The sequence below is a fragment of the Lissotriton vulgaris genome, unplaced genomic scaffold, assembly GCF_964263255.1.
Source record: "Lissotriton vulgaris unplaced genomic scaffold, aLisVul1.2 SCAFFOLD_2395, whole genome shotgun sequence".
Classification (NCBI taxonomy): domain Eukaryota; kingdom Metazoa; phylum Chordata; class Amphibia; order Caudata; family Salamandridae; genus Lissotriton; species Lissotriton vulgaris.
The window spans coordinates 323,411-338,723 of NW_028242751.1; positions in this window are offsets into that span (position 1 = coordinate 323,411).

Below are 15,313 nucleotides of genomic sequence, written 5' to 3' on the forward strand. Positions count from 1 at the left end.
CCTGGAAGCATGAAAATCACTTTAAACATGCTAATTTTAGCTCTAACACTGATGATCCACCTACAAATGTGAACTGACGTTCAAAAATAAAACATTTGAAAACGGACCATTTTCCACATTTCTGAAGCATGACGTAATGGGGGGGTGTTATCTCTTTTGTCGAAAATCAGCCGTTTTTGCTCTAACATTAAATGCCTCCAAATGGTATTTAATTAACTTCCCGGGGTGAAGAAACCCTTTTTGAGAACTCAGAGTGAGTAAATTGGCCATTTTCATGCACTTTTAACCATTCCATAAATCTTGTGTTTTGGGCCCCTGGAAGCATGAAAATCACTTTAAACATGCTAATTTTAGCTCTAACACTGATGATCCACCTACAAATGTGAACTGACGTTCAAAAATAAAACATTTGAAAACGGACCATTTTCCACATTTCTGAAGCATGACGTAATGGGGGGGTGTTATCTCTTTTGTCGAAAATCAGCCGTTTTTGCTCGAACATTAAATGCCTCCAAATGGTATTTAATTAACTTCCCGGGGTGAAGAAACCCTTTTTGAGAACTCAGAGTGAGTAAATTGGCCATTTTCATGCACTTTTAACCATTCCATAAATCTTGTGTTTTGGGCCCCTGGAAGCATGAAAATCACTTTAAACATGCTAATTTTAGCTCTAACACTGATGATCCACCTACAAATGTGAACTGACGTTCAAAAATAAAACATTTGAAAACGGACCATTTTCCACATTTCTGAAGCATGACGTAATGGGGGGGTGTTATCTCTTTTGTGGAAAATCAGCCTTTTTTGCTCGAACATTAAATGCCTCCAAATGGTATTTAATTAACTTCCCGGGGTGAAGAAACCCTTTTTGAGAACTCAGAGTGAGTAAATTGGCCATTTTCATGCACTTTTAACCATTCCATAAATCTTGTGTTTTGGGCCCCTGGAAGCATGAAAATCACTTTAAACATGCTAATTTTAGCTCTAACACTGATGATCCACCTACAAATGTGAACTAACGTTCAAAAATAAAACATTTGAAAACGGACCATTTTCCACATTTCTGAAGCATGACGTAATGGGGGGGTGTTATCTCTTTTGTCGAAAATCAGCCGTTTTTGCTCGAACATTAAATGCCTCCAAATGGTATTTATTTCACTTCCCGAGCCCCTGGAAGCATGAAAATCACTTTAAACATGCTAATTTTAGCTCTAACACTGATGATCCACCTACAAATGTGAACTGACGTTCAAAAATAAAACATTTGAAAACGGACCATTTTCCACATTTCTGAAGCATGACGTAATGGGGGGGTGTTATCTCTTTTGTCGAAAATCAGCCGTTTTTGCTCGAACATTAAATGCCTCCAAATGGTATTTATTTCACTTCCCGAGCCCCTGGAAGCATGAAAATCACTTTAAACATGCTAATTTTAGCTCTAACACTGATGATCCACCTACAAATGTGAACTGATGTTCAAAAATAAAACATTTGAAAACGGACCATTTTCCACATTTCTGAAGCATGACGTAATGGGGGGGTGTTATCTCTTTTGTCGAAAATCAGCCGTTTTTGCTCGAACATTAAATGCCTCCAAATGGTATTTATTTCACTTCCCGAGCCCCTGGAAGCATGAAAATCACTTTAAACATGCTAATTTTAGCTCTAACACTGATGATCCACCTACAAATGTGAACTGACGTTCAAAAATAAAACATTTGAAAACGGACCATTTTCCACATTTCTGAAGCATGACGTAATGGGGGGGTGTTATCTCTTTTGTCGAAAATCAGCCGTTTTTGCTCGAACATTAAATGCCTCCAAATGGTATTTATTTCACTTCCCGAGCCCCTGGAAGCATGAAAATCACTTTAAACATGCTAATTTTAGCTCTAACACTGATGATCCACCTACAAATGTGAACTGACGTTCAAAAATAAAACATTTGAAAACGGACCATTTTCCACATTTCTGAAGCATGACGTAATGGGGGGGTGTTATCTCTTTTGTCGAAATTCAGCCGTTTTTGCTCGAACATTAAATGCCTCCAAATGGTATTTAATTAACTTCCCGAGCCCCTGGAAGCATGAAAATCACTTTAAACATGCTAATTTTAGCTCTAACACTGATGATCCACCTACAAATGTGAACTGACGTTCAAAAATAAAACATTTGAAAACGGACCATTTTCCACATTTCTGAAGCATGACGTAATGGGGGGGTGTTATCTCTTTTGTCGAAAATCAGCCGTTTTTGCTCGAACATTAAATGCCTCCAAATGGTATTTAATTAACTTCCCGGGGTGAAGAAACCCTTTTTGAGAACTCAGAGTGAGTAAATTGGCCATTTTCATGCACTTTTAACCATTCCATAAATCTTGTGTTTTGGGCCCCTGGAAGCATGAAAATCACTTTAAACATGCTAATTTTAGCTCTAACACTGATGATCCACCTACAAATGTGAACTGACGTTCAAAAATAAAACATTTGAAAACGGACCATTTTCCACATTTCTGAAGCATGACGTAATGGGGGGGTGTTATCTCTTTTGTCGAAAATCAGCCGTTTTTGCTCTAACATTAAATGCCTCCAAATGGTATTTAATTAACTTCCCGGGGTGAAGAAACCCTTTTTGAGAACTCAGAGTGAGTAAATTGGCCATTTTCATGCACTTTTAACCATTCCATAAATCTTGTGTTTTGGGCCCCTGGAAGCATGAAAATCACTTTAAACATGCTAATTTTAGCTCTAACACTGATGATCCACCTACAAATGTGAACTGACGTTCAAAAATAAAACATTTGAAAACGGACCATTTTCCACATTTCTGAAGCATGACGTAATGGGGGGGTGTTATCTCTTTTGTCGAAAATCAGCCGTTTTTGCTCTAACATTAAATGCCTCCAAATGGTATTTAATTAACTTCCCGGGGTGAAGAAACCCTTTTTGAGAACTCAGAGTGAGTAAATTGGCCATTTTCATGCACTTTTAACCATTCCATAAATCTTGTGTTTTGGGCCCCTGGAAGCATGAAAATCACTTTAAACATGCTAATTTTAGCTCTAACACTGATGATCCACCTACAAATGTGAACTGACGTTCAAAAATAAAACATTTGAAAACGGACCATTTTCCACATTTCTGAAGCATGACGTAATGGGGGGGTGTTATCTCTTTTGTCGAAAATCAGCCGTTTTTGCTCGAACATTAAATGCTTCCAAATGGTATTTAATTAACTTCCCGGGGTGAAGAAACCCTTTTTGAGAACTCAGAGTGAGTAAATTGGCCATTTTCATGCACTTTTAACCATTCCATAAATCTTGTGTTTTGGGCCCCTGGAAGCATGAAAATCACTTTAAACATGCTAATTTTAGCTCTAACACTGATGATCCACCTACAAATGTGAACTGACGTTCAAAAATAAAACATTTGAAAACGGACCATTTTCCACATTTCTGAAGCATGACGTAATGGGGGGGTGTTATCTCTTTTGTCGAAAATCAGCCGTTTTTGCTCGAACATTAAATGCCTCCAAATGGTATTTATTTCACTTCCCGAGCCCCTAGAAGCATGAAAATCACTTTAAACATGCTAATTTTAGCTCTAACACTGATGATCCACCTACAAATGTGAACTGACGTTCAAAAATAAAACATTTGAAAACGGACCATTTTCCACATTTCTGAAGCATGACGTAATGGGGGGGTGTTATCTCTTTTGTCGAAAATCAGCCGTTTTTGCTCTAACATTAAATGCCTCCAAATGGTATTTAATTAACTTCCCGGGGTGAAGAAACCCTTTTTGAGAACTCAGAGTGAGTAAATTGGCCATTTTCATGCACTTTTAACCATTCCATAAATCTTGTGTTTTGGGCCCCTGGAAGCATGAAAATCACTTTAAACATGCTAATTTTAGCTCTAACACTGATGATCCACCTACAAATGTGAACTGACGTTCAAAAATAAAACATTTGAAAACGGACCATTTTCCACATTTCTGAAGCATGACGTAATGGGGGGGTGTTATCTCTTTTGTCGAAAATCAGCCGTTTTTGCTCGAACATTAAATGCCTCCAAATGGTATTTAATTAACTTCCCGGGGTGAAGAAACCCTTTTTGAGAACTCAGAGTGAGTAAATTGGCCATTTTCATGCACTTTTAACCATTCCATAAATCTTGTGTTTTGGGCCCCTGGAAGCATGAAAATCACTTTAAACATGCTAATTTTAGCTCTAACACTGATGATCCACCTACAAATGTGAACTGACGTTCAAAAATAAAACATTTGAAAACGGACCATTTTCCACATTTCTGAAGCATGACGTAATGGGGGGGGTGTTATCTCTTTTGTGGAAAATCAGCCTTTTTTGCTCGAACATTAAATGCCTCCAAATGGTATTTAATTAACTTCCCGGGGTGAAGAAACCCTTTTTGAGAACTCAGAGTGAGTAAATTGGCCATTTTCATGCACTTTTAACCATTCCATAAATCTTGTGTTTTGGGCCCCTGGAAGCATGAAAATCACTTTAAACATGCTAATTTTAGCTCTAACACTGATGATCCACCTACAAATGTGAACTAACGTTCAAAAATAAAACATTTGAAAACGGACCATTTTCCACATTTCTGAAGCATGACGTAATGGGGGGGTGTTATCTCTTTTGTCGAAAATCAGCCGTTTTTGCTCGAACATTAAATGCCTCCAAATGGTATTTATTTCACTTCCCGAGCCCCTGGAAGCATGAAAATCACTTTAAACATGCTAATTTTAGCTCTAACACTGATGATCCACCTACAAATGTGAACTGACGTTCAAAAATAAAACATTTGAAAACGGACCATTTTCCACATTTCTGAAGCATGACGTAATGGGGGGGTGTTATCTCTTTTGTCGAAAATCAGCCGTTTTTGCTCGAACATTAAATGCCTCCAAATGGTATTTATTTCACTTCCTGAGCCCCTGGAAGCATGAAAATCACTTTAAACATGCTAATTTTAGCTCTAACACTGATGATCCACCTACAAATGTGAACTGATGTTCAAAAATAAAACATTTGAAAACGGACCATTTTCCACATTTCTGAAGCATGACGTAATGGGGGGGTGTTATCTCTTTTGTCGAAAATCAGCCGTTTTTGCTCGAACATTAAATGCCTCCAAATGGTATTTAATTAACTTCCCGAGCCCCTGGAAGCATGAAAATCACTTTAAACATGCTAATTTTAGCTCTAACACTGATGATCCACCTACAAATGTGAACTGACGTTCAAAAATAAAACATTTGAAAACGGACCATTTTCCACATTTCTGAAGCATGACGTAATGGGGGGGTGTTATCTCTTTTGTCGAAAATCAGCCGTTTTTGCTCGAACATTAAATGCCTCCAAATGGTATTTAATTAACTTCCCGGGGTGAAGAAACCCTTTTTGAGAACTCAGAGTGAGTAAATTGGCCATTTTCATGCACTTTTAACCATTCCATAAATCTTGTGTTTTGGGCCCCTGGAAGCATGAAAATCACTTTAAACATGCTAATTTTAGCTCTAACACTGATGATCCACCTACAAATGTGAACTGACGTTCAAAAATAAAACATTTGAAAACGGACCATTTTCCACATTTCTGAAGCATGACGTAATGGGGGGGTGTTATCTCTTTTGTCGAAAATCAGCCGTTTTTGCTCTAACATTAAATGCCTCCAAATGGTATTTAATTAACTTCCCGGGGTGAAGAAACCCTTTTTGAGAACTCAGAGTGAGTAAATTGGCCATTTTCATGCACTTTTAACCATTCCATAAATCTTGTGTTTTGGGCCCCTGGAAGCATGAAAATCACTTTAAACATGCTAATTTTAGCTCTAACACTGATGATCCACCTACAAATGTGAACTGACGTTCAAAAATAAAACATTTGAAAACGGACCATTTTCCACATTTCTGAAGCATGACGTAATGGGGGGGTGTTATCTCTTTTGTGGAAAATCAGCCTTTTTTGCTCGAACATTAAATGCCTCCAAATGGTATTTAATTAACTTCCCGGGGTGAAGAAACCCTTTTTGAGAACTCAGAGTGAGTAAATTGGCCATTTTCATGCACTTTTAACCATTCCATAAATCTTGTGTTTTGGGCCCCTGGAAGCATGAAAATCACTTTAAACATGCTAATTTTAGCTCTAACACTGATGATCCACCTACAAATGTGAACTAACGTTCAAAAATAAAACATTTGAAAACGGACCATTTTCCACATTTCTGAAGCATGACGTAATGGGGGGGTGTTATCTCTTTTGTCGAAAATCAGCCGTTTTTGCTCGAACATTAAATGCCTCCAAATGGTATTTATTTCACTTCCCGAGCCCCTGGAAGCATGAAAATCACTTTAAACATGCTAATTTTAGCTCTAACACTGATGATCCACCTACAAATGTGAACTGACGTTCAAAAATAAAACATTTGAAAACGGACCATTTTCCACATTTCTGAAGCATGACGTAATGGGGGGGTGTTATCTCTTTTGTCGAAAATCAGCCGTTTTTGCTCGAACATTAAATGCCTCCAAATGGTATTTATTTCACTTCCCGAGCCCCTGGAAGCATGAAAATCACTTTAAACATGCTAATTTTAGCTCTAACACTGATGATCCACCTACAAATGTGAACTGATGTTCAAAAATAAAACATTTGAAAACGGACCATTTTCCACATTTCTGAAGCATGACGTAATGGGGGGGTGTTATCTCTTTTGTCGAAAATCAGCCGTTTTTGCTCGAACATTAAATGCCTCCAAATGGTATTTAATTAACTTCCCGAGCCCCTGGAAGCATGAAAATCACTTTAAACATGCTAATTTTAGCTCTAACACTGATGATCCACCTACAAATGTGAACTGACGTTCAAAAATAAAACATTTGAAAACGGACCATTTTCCACATTTCTGAAGCATGACGTAATGGGGGGGTGTTATCTCTTTTGTCGAAAATCAGCCGTTTTTGCTCGAACATTAAATGCCTCCAAATGGTATTTAATTAACTTCCCGGGGTGAAGAAACCCTTTTTGAGAACTCAGAGTGAGTAAATTGGCCATTTTCATGCACTTTTAACCATTCCATAAATCTTGTGTTTTGGGCCCCTGGAAGCATGAAAATCACTTTAAACATGCTAATTTTAGCTCTAACACTGATGATCCACCTACAAATGTGAACTGACGTTCAAAAATAAAACATTTGAAAACGGACCATTTTCCACATTTCTGAAGCATGACGTAATGGGGGGGTGTTATCTCTTTTGTCGAAAATCAGCCGTTTTTGCTCTAACATTAAATGCCTCCAAATGGTATTTAATTAACTTCCCGGGGTGAAGAAACCCTTTTTGAGAACTCAGAGTGAGTAAATTGGCCATTTTCATGCACTTTTAACCATTCCATAAATCTTGTGTTTTGGGCCCCTGGAAGCATGAAAATCACTTTAAACATGCTAATTTTAGCTCTAACACTGATGATCCACCTACAAATGTGAACTGACGTTCAAAAATAAAACATTTGAAAACGGACCATTTTCCACATTTCTGAAGCATGACGTAATGGGGGGGTGTTATCTCTTTTGTCGAAAATCAGCCGTTTTTGCTCTAACATTAAATGCCTCCAAATGGTATTTAATTAACTTCCCGGGGTGAAGAAACCCTTTTTGAGAACTCAGAGTGAGTAAATTGGCCATTTTCATGCACTTTTAACCATTCCATAAATCTTGTGTTTTGGGCCCCTGGAAGCATGAAAATCACTTTAAACATGCTAATTTTAGCTCTAACACTGATGATCCACCTACAAATGTGAACTGACGTTCAAAAATAAAACATTTGAAAACGGACCATTTTCCACATTTCTGAAGCATGACGTAATGGGGGGGTGTTATCTCTTTTGTCGAAAATCAGCCGTTTTTGCTCGAACATTAAATGCTTCCAAATGGTATTTAATTAACTTCCCGGGGTGAAGAAACCCTTTTTGAGAACTCAGAGTGAGTAAATTGGCCATTTTCATGCACTTTTAACCATTCCATAAATCTTGTGTTTTGGGCCCCTGGAAGCATGAAAATCACTTTAAACATGCTAATTTTAGCTCTAACACTGATGATCCACCTACAAATGTGAACTGACGTTCAAAAATAAAACATTTGAAAACGGACCATTTTCCACATTTCTGAAGCATGACGTAATGGGGGGGTGTTATCTCTTTTGTCGAAAATCAGCCGTTTTTGCTCGAACATTAAATGCCTCCAAATGGTATTTATTTCACTTCCCGAGCCCCTAGAAGCATGAAAATCACTTTAAACATGCTAATTTTAGCTCTAACACTGATGATCCACCTACAAATGTGAACTGACGTTCAAAAATAAAACATTTGAAAACGGACCATTTTCCACATTTCTGAAGCATGACGGAGGGGGGTGTTATCTCTTTTGTCGAAAATCAGCCGTTTTTGCTCGAACATTAAATGCCTCCAAATGGTATTTATTTCACTTCCCGAGCCCCTGGAAGCATGAAAATCACTTTAAACATGCTAATTTTAGCTCTAACACTGATGATCCACCTACAAATGTGAACTGACGTTCAAAAATAAAACATTTGAAAACGGACCATTTTCCACATTTCTGAAGCATGACGTAATGGGGGGGTGTTATCTCTTTTGTCGAAAATCAGCCGTTTTTGCTCGAACATTAAATGCCTCCAAATGGTATTTAATTAACTTCCCGAGCCCCTGGAAGCATGAAAATCACTTTAAACATGCTAATTTTAGCTCTAACACTGATGATCCACCTACAAATGTGAACTGACGTTCAAAAATAAAACATTTGAAAACGGACCATTTTCCACATTTCTGAAGCATGACGTAATGGGGGGGTGTTATCTCTTTTGTCGAAAATCAGCCGTTTTTGCTCAAACATTAAATGCCTCCAAATGGTATTTAATTAACTTCCCGGGGTGAAGAAACCCTTTTTGAGAACTCAGAGTGAGTAAATTGGCCATTTTCATGCACTTTTAACCATTCCATAAATCTTGTGTTTTGGGCCCCTGGAAGCATGAAAATCACTTTAAACATGCTAATTTTAGCTCTAACACTGATGATCCACCTACAAATGTGAACTGACGTTCAAAAATAAAACATTTGAAAACGGACCATTTTCCACATTTCTGAAGCATGACGTAATGGGGGGGTGTTATCTCTTTTGTCGAAAATCAGCCGTTTTTGCTCGAACATTAAATGCCTCCAAATGGTATTTAATTAACTTCCCGAGCCCCTGGAAGCATGAAAATCACTTTAAACATGCTAATTTTATCTCTAACACTGATGATCCACCTACAAATGTGAAGTGACGTTCAAAAATAAAACATTTGAAAACGGACCATTTTCCACATTTCTGAAGCATGACGTAATGGGGGGGTGTTATCTCTTTTGTCGAAAATCAGCCGTTTTTGCTCGAACATTAAATGCCTCCAAATGGTATTTAATTAACTTCCCGGGGTGAAGAAACCCTTTTTGAGAACTCAGAGTGAGTAAATTGGCCATTTTCATGCACTTTTAACCATTCCATAAATCTTGTGTTTTGGGCCCCTGGAAGCATGAAAATCACTTTAAACATGCTAATTTTAGCTCTAACACTGATGATCCACCTACAAATGTGAACTGACATTCAAAAATAAAACATTTGGAGAAGTGTGGCTCAATGCTTAGAGCGGCAGACCTTGAAGCAGAACGCTGGCCAGGGACCAGGGTTTGATTCCCACCTCGGCAGGTTTCGGGCTTAATTCCTCTGACCGGATATTCTCGCCTCAGTGCCGATTCTAAGCATGGGTCCCACGCTGCAACTCTGGGCAATAGCTTGCTTAGTCTCCACAAAGGCCCCCTGATACACAAGGGATGCCTGGTTTCACCATGGGATGCCCAGGAGTGGACACCCCACAAGGCAAAGCCAGGAGGGGTTCCCTTGTGGTAGGAGTACAAGCGCCGGGATGCCTCCGGGTCACTGTTCGCGCTATACAAATACGCCACATTTACATTTACATTTACATTTGAAAACGGACCATTTTCCACATTTCTGAAGCATGACGTAATGGGGGGGTGTTATCTCTTTTGTCGAAAATCAGCCGTTTTTGCTCGAACATTAAATGCCTCCAAATGGTATTTAATTAACTTCCCGGGGTGAAGAAACCCTTTTTGAGAACTCAAAGTGAGTAAATTGGCCATTTTCATGCACTTTTAACCATTCCATAAATCTTGTGTTTTGGGCCCCTGGAAGCATGAAAATCACTTTAAACATGCTAATTTTAGCTCTAACACTGATGATCCACCTACAAATGTGAACTGACGTTCAAAAATGAAACATTTGAAAACGGACCATTTTCCACATTTCTGAAGCATGACGTAATGGGGGGGTGTTATCTCTTTTGTCGAAAATCCGCTGTTTTTGCTCTAACATTAAATGCCTCCAAATGGTATTTAATTAACTTCCCGAGCCCCTGGAAGCATGAAAATCACTTTAAACATGCTAATTTTAGCTCTAACACTGATGATCCACCTACAAATGTGAACTGACGTTCAAAAATAAAACATTTGAAAACGGACCATTTTCCACATTTCTGAAGCATGACGTAATGGGGGGGTGTTATCTCTTTTGTCGAAAATCAGCCGTTTTTGCTCGAACATTAAATGCCTCCAAATGGTATTTAATTAACTTCCCGAGCCCCTGGAAGCATGAAAATCACTTTAAACATGCTAATTTTAGCTCTAACACTGATGATCCACCTACAAATGTGAACTGACGTTCAAAAATAAAACATTTGAAAACTGACCATTTTCCACATTTCTGAAGCATGACGTAATGGGGGGGTGTTATCTCTTTTGTCGAAAATCAGCCGTTTTTGCTCGAACATTAAATGCCTCCAAATGGTATTTAATTAACTTCCCGAGCCCCTGGAAGCATGAAAATCACTTTAAACATGCTAATTTTAGCTCTAACACTGATGATCCACCTACATATGTGAACTGACGTTCAAAAATAAAACATTTGAAAACGGACCATTTTCCACATTTCTGAAGCATGACGTAATGGGGGGGTGTTATCTCTTTTGTCGAAAATCAGCCGTTTTTGCTCAAACATTAAATGCCTCCAAATGGTATTTAATTAACTTCCCGGGGTGAAGAAACCCTTTTTGAGAACTCAGAGTGAGTAAATTGGCCATTTTCATGCACTTTTAACCATTCCATAAATCTTGTGTTTTGGGCCCCTGGAAGCATGAAAATCACTTTAAACATGCTAATTTTAGCTCTAACACTGATGATCCACCTACAAATGTGAACTGACGTTCAAAAATAAAACATTTGAAAACGGACCATTTTCCACATTTCTGAAGCATGACGTAATGGGGGGGTGTTATCTCTTTTGTGGAAAATCAGCCTTTTTTGCTCGAACATTAAATGCCTCCAAATGGTATTTAATTAACTTCCCGGGGTGAAGAAACCCTTTTTGAGAACTCAGAGTGAGTAAATTGGCCATTTTCATGCACTTTTAACCATTCCATAAATCTTGTGTTTTGGGCCCCTGGAAGCATGAAAATCACTTTAAACATGCTAATTTTAGCTCTAACACTGATGATCCACCTACAAATGTGAACTGACGTTCAAAAATAAAACATTTGAAAACGGACCATTTCCCACATTTCTGAAGCATGACGTAATGGGGGGGTGTTATCTCTTTTGTCGAAAATCAGCCGTTTTTGCTCTAACATTAAATGCCTCCAAATGGTATTTATTTCACTTCCCGAGCCCCTGGAAGCATGAAAATCACTTTAAACATGCAAATTTTAGCTCTAACACTGATGATCCACCTACAAATGTGAACTGACGTTCAAAAATAAAACATTTGAAAACGGACCATTTTCCACATTTCTGAAGCATGACGTAATGGGGGGGTGTTATCTCTTTTGTCGAAAATCAGCCGTTTTTGCTCGAACATTAAATGCCTCCAAATGGTATTTATTTCACTTCCCGAGCCCCTGGAAGCATGAAAATCACTTTAAACATGCTAATTTTAGCTCTAACACTGATGATCCACCTACAAATGTGAACTGACGTTCAAAAATAAAACATTTGAAAACGGACCATTTTCCACATTTCTGAAGCATGACGTAATGGGGGGGTGTTATCTCTTTTGTCGAAAATCAGCCGTTTTTGCTCGAACATTAAATGCCTCCAAATGGTATTTAATTAACTTCCCGAGCCCCTGGAAGCATGAAAATCACTTTAAACATGCTAATTTTAGCTCTAACACTGATGATCCACCTACAAATGTGAACTGACGTTCAAAAATAAAACATTTGAAAACAGACCATTTTCCACATTTCTGAAGCATGACGTAATGGGGGGGTGTTATCTCTTTTGTCGAAAATCAGCCGTTTTTGCTCGAACATTAAATGCCTCCAAATGGTATTTATTTCACTTCCCGAGCCCCTGGAAGCATGAAAATCACTTTAAACATGCTAATTTTAGCTCTAACACTGATGATCCACCTACAAATGTGAACTGACGTTCAAAAATAAAACATTTGAAAACGGACCATTTTCCACATTTCTGAAGCATGACGTAATGGGGGGGTGTTATCTCTTTTGTCGAAAATCAGCCGTTTTTGCTCGAACATTAAATGCCTCCAAATGGTATTTAATTAACTTCCCGAGCCCCTGGAAGCATGAAAATCACTTTAAACATGCTAATTTTAGCTCTAACACTGATGATCCACCTACAAATGTGAACTGACGTTCAAAAATAAAACATTTGAAAACGGACCATTTTCCACATTTCTGAAGCATGACGTAATGGGGGGGTGTTATCTCTTTTGTCGAAAATCAGCCGTTTTTGCTCGATCATTAAATGCCTCCAAATGGTATTTAATTAACTTCCCGAGCCCCTGGAAGCATGAAAATCACTTTAAACATGCTAATTTTAGCTCTAACACTGATGATCCACCTACAAATATGAACTGACGTTCAAAAATAAAACATTTTAAAACGGACCATTTTCCACATTTCTGAAGCATGACGTAATGGGGGGTGTTACCTCTTTTGTCGAAAATCAGCCGTTTTTGCTCGAACATTATATGCCTCCAAATGGTATTTAGTTAACTTCCCGGGGTGAAGAAACCCTTTTTGAGAACTCAGAGTGAGTAAATTGGCCATTTTCATGCACTTTTAACCATTCCATAAATCTTGTGTTTTGGGCCCCTGGAAGCATGAAAATCACTTTAAACATGCTAATTTTAGCTCTAACACTGATGATCCACCTACAAATGTGAACCGACGTTCAAAAATAAAACATTTTGAAAACGGACCATTTTCCACATTTCTGAAGCATGACGTAATGGGGGGGTGTTATCTCTTTTGTCGAAAATCAGCCGTTTTTGCTCGAACATTAAATGCCTCCAAATGGTATTTAATTAACTTCCCGGGGTGAAGAAACCCTTTTTGAGAACTCAGAGTGAGTAAATTGGCCATTTTCATGCACTTTTAACCATTCCATAAATCTTGTGTTTTGGGCCCCTGGAAGCATGAAAATCACTTTAAACATGCTAATTTTAGCTCTAACACTGATGATCCACCTACAAATGTGAACTGACGTTCAAAAATAAAACATTTGAAAACGGACCATTTTCCACATTTCTGAAGCATGACGTAATGGGGGGGTGTTATCTCTTTTGTCGAAAATCAGCCGTTTTTGCTCGAACATTAAATGCCTCCAAATGGTATTTATTTCACTTCCCGAGCCCCTGGAAGCATGAAAATCACTTTAAACATGCTAATTTTAGCTCTAACACTGATGATCCACCTACAAATGTGAACTGACGTTCAAAAATAAAACATTTGAAAACGGACCATTTTCCACATTTCTGAAGCATGACGTAATGGGGGGGTGTTATCTCTTTTGTCGAAAATCAGCCGTTTTTGCTCTAACATTAAATGCCTCCAAATGGTATTTAATTAACTTCCCGGGGTGAAGAAACCCTTTTTGAGAACTCAGAGTGAGTAAATTGGCCATTTTCATGCACTTTTAACCATTCCATAAATCTTGTGTTTTGGGCCCCTGGAAGCATGAAAATCACTTTAAACATGCAAATTTTAGCTCTAACACTGATGATCCACCTACAAATGTGAACTGACGTTCAAAAATAAAAATTTGAAAACGGACCATTTTCCACATTTCTGAAGCATGACGTAATGGGGGGGTGTTATCTCTTTTGTCGAAAATCAGCCGTTTTTGCTCGAACATTAAATGCCTCCAAATGGTATTTAATTAACTTCCCGAGCCCCTGGAAGCATGAAAATCACTTTAAACATGCTAATTTTAGCTCTAACACTGATGATCCACCTACAAATGTGAACTGACGTTCAAAAATAAAACATTTGAAAACGGACCATTTTCCACATTTCTGAAGCATGACGTAATGGGGGGGTGTTATCTCTTTTGTCGAAAATCAGCCGTTTTTGCTCGAATATTAAATGCCTCCAAATGGTATTTAATTAACTTCCCGGGGTGAAGAAACCCTTTTTGAGAACTCAGAGTGAGTAAATTGGCCATTTTCATGCACTTTTAACCATTCCATAAATCTTGTGTTTTGGGCCCCTGGAAGCATGAAAATCACTTTAAACATGCTAATTTTAGCTCTAACACTGATGATACACCTACAAATGTGAACTGACGTTCAAAAATAAAACATTTGAAAACGGACCATTTTCCACATTTCTGAAGCATGACGTAATGGGGGGGTGTTATCTCTTTTGTCGAGCATCAGCCGTTTTTGCTTGAACATTAAATGCCTCCAAATGGTATTTAATTAACTTCCCGAGCCCCTGGAAGCATGAAAATCACTTTAAACATGCTAATTTTAGCTCTAACACTGATGATCCACCTACAAATGTGAACTGACGTTCAAAAATAAAACATTTGAAAACGGACCATTTTCCACATTTCTGAAGCATGACGTAATGGGGGGGTGTTATCTCTTTTGTCGAAAATCAGCCGTTTTTGCTCGAACATTAAATGCCTCCAAATGGTATTTAATTAACTTCCTGGGGTGAAGAAATCCTTTTTGAGAACTCAGAGTGAGTAAATTGGCCATTTTCATGCACTTTTAACCATTCCATAAATCTTGTGTTTTGGGCCCCTGGAAGCATGAAAATCACTTTAAACATGCTAATTTTAGCTCTAACACTGATGATCCACCTACAAATGTGAACTGACGTTCAAAAATAAAACATTTGAAAACGGACCATTTTCCACA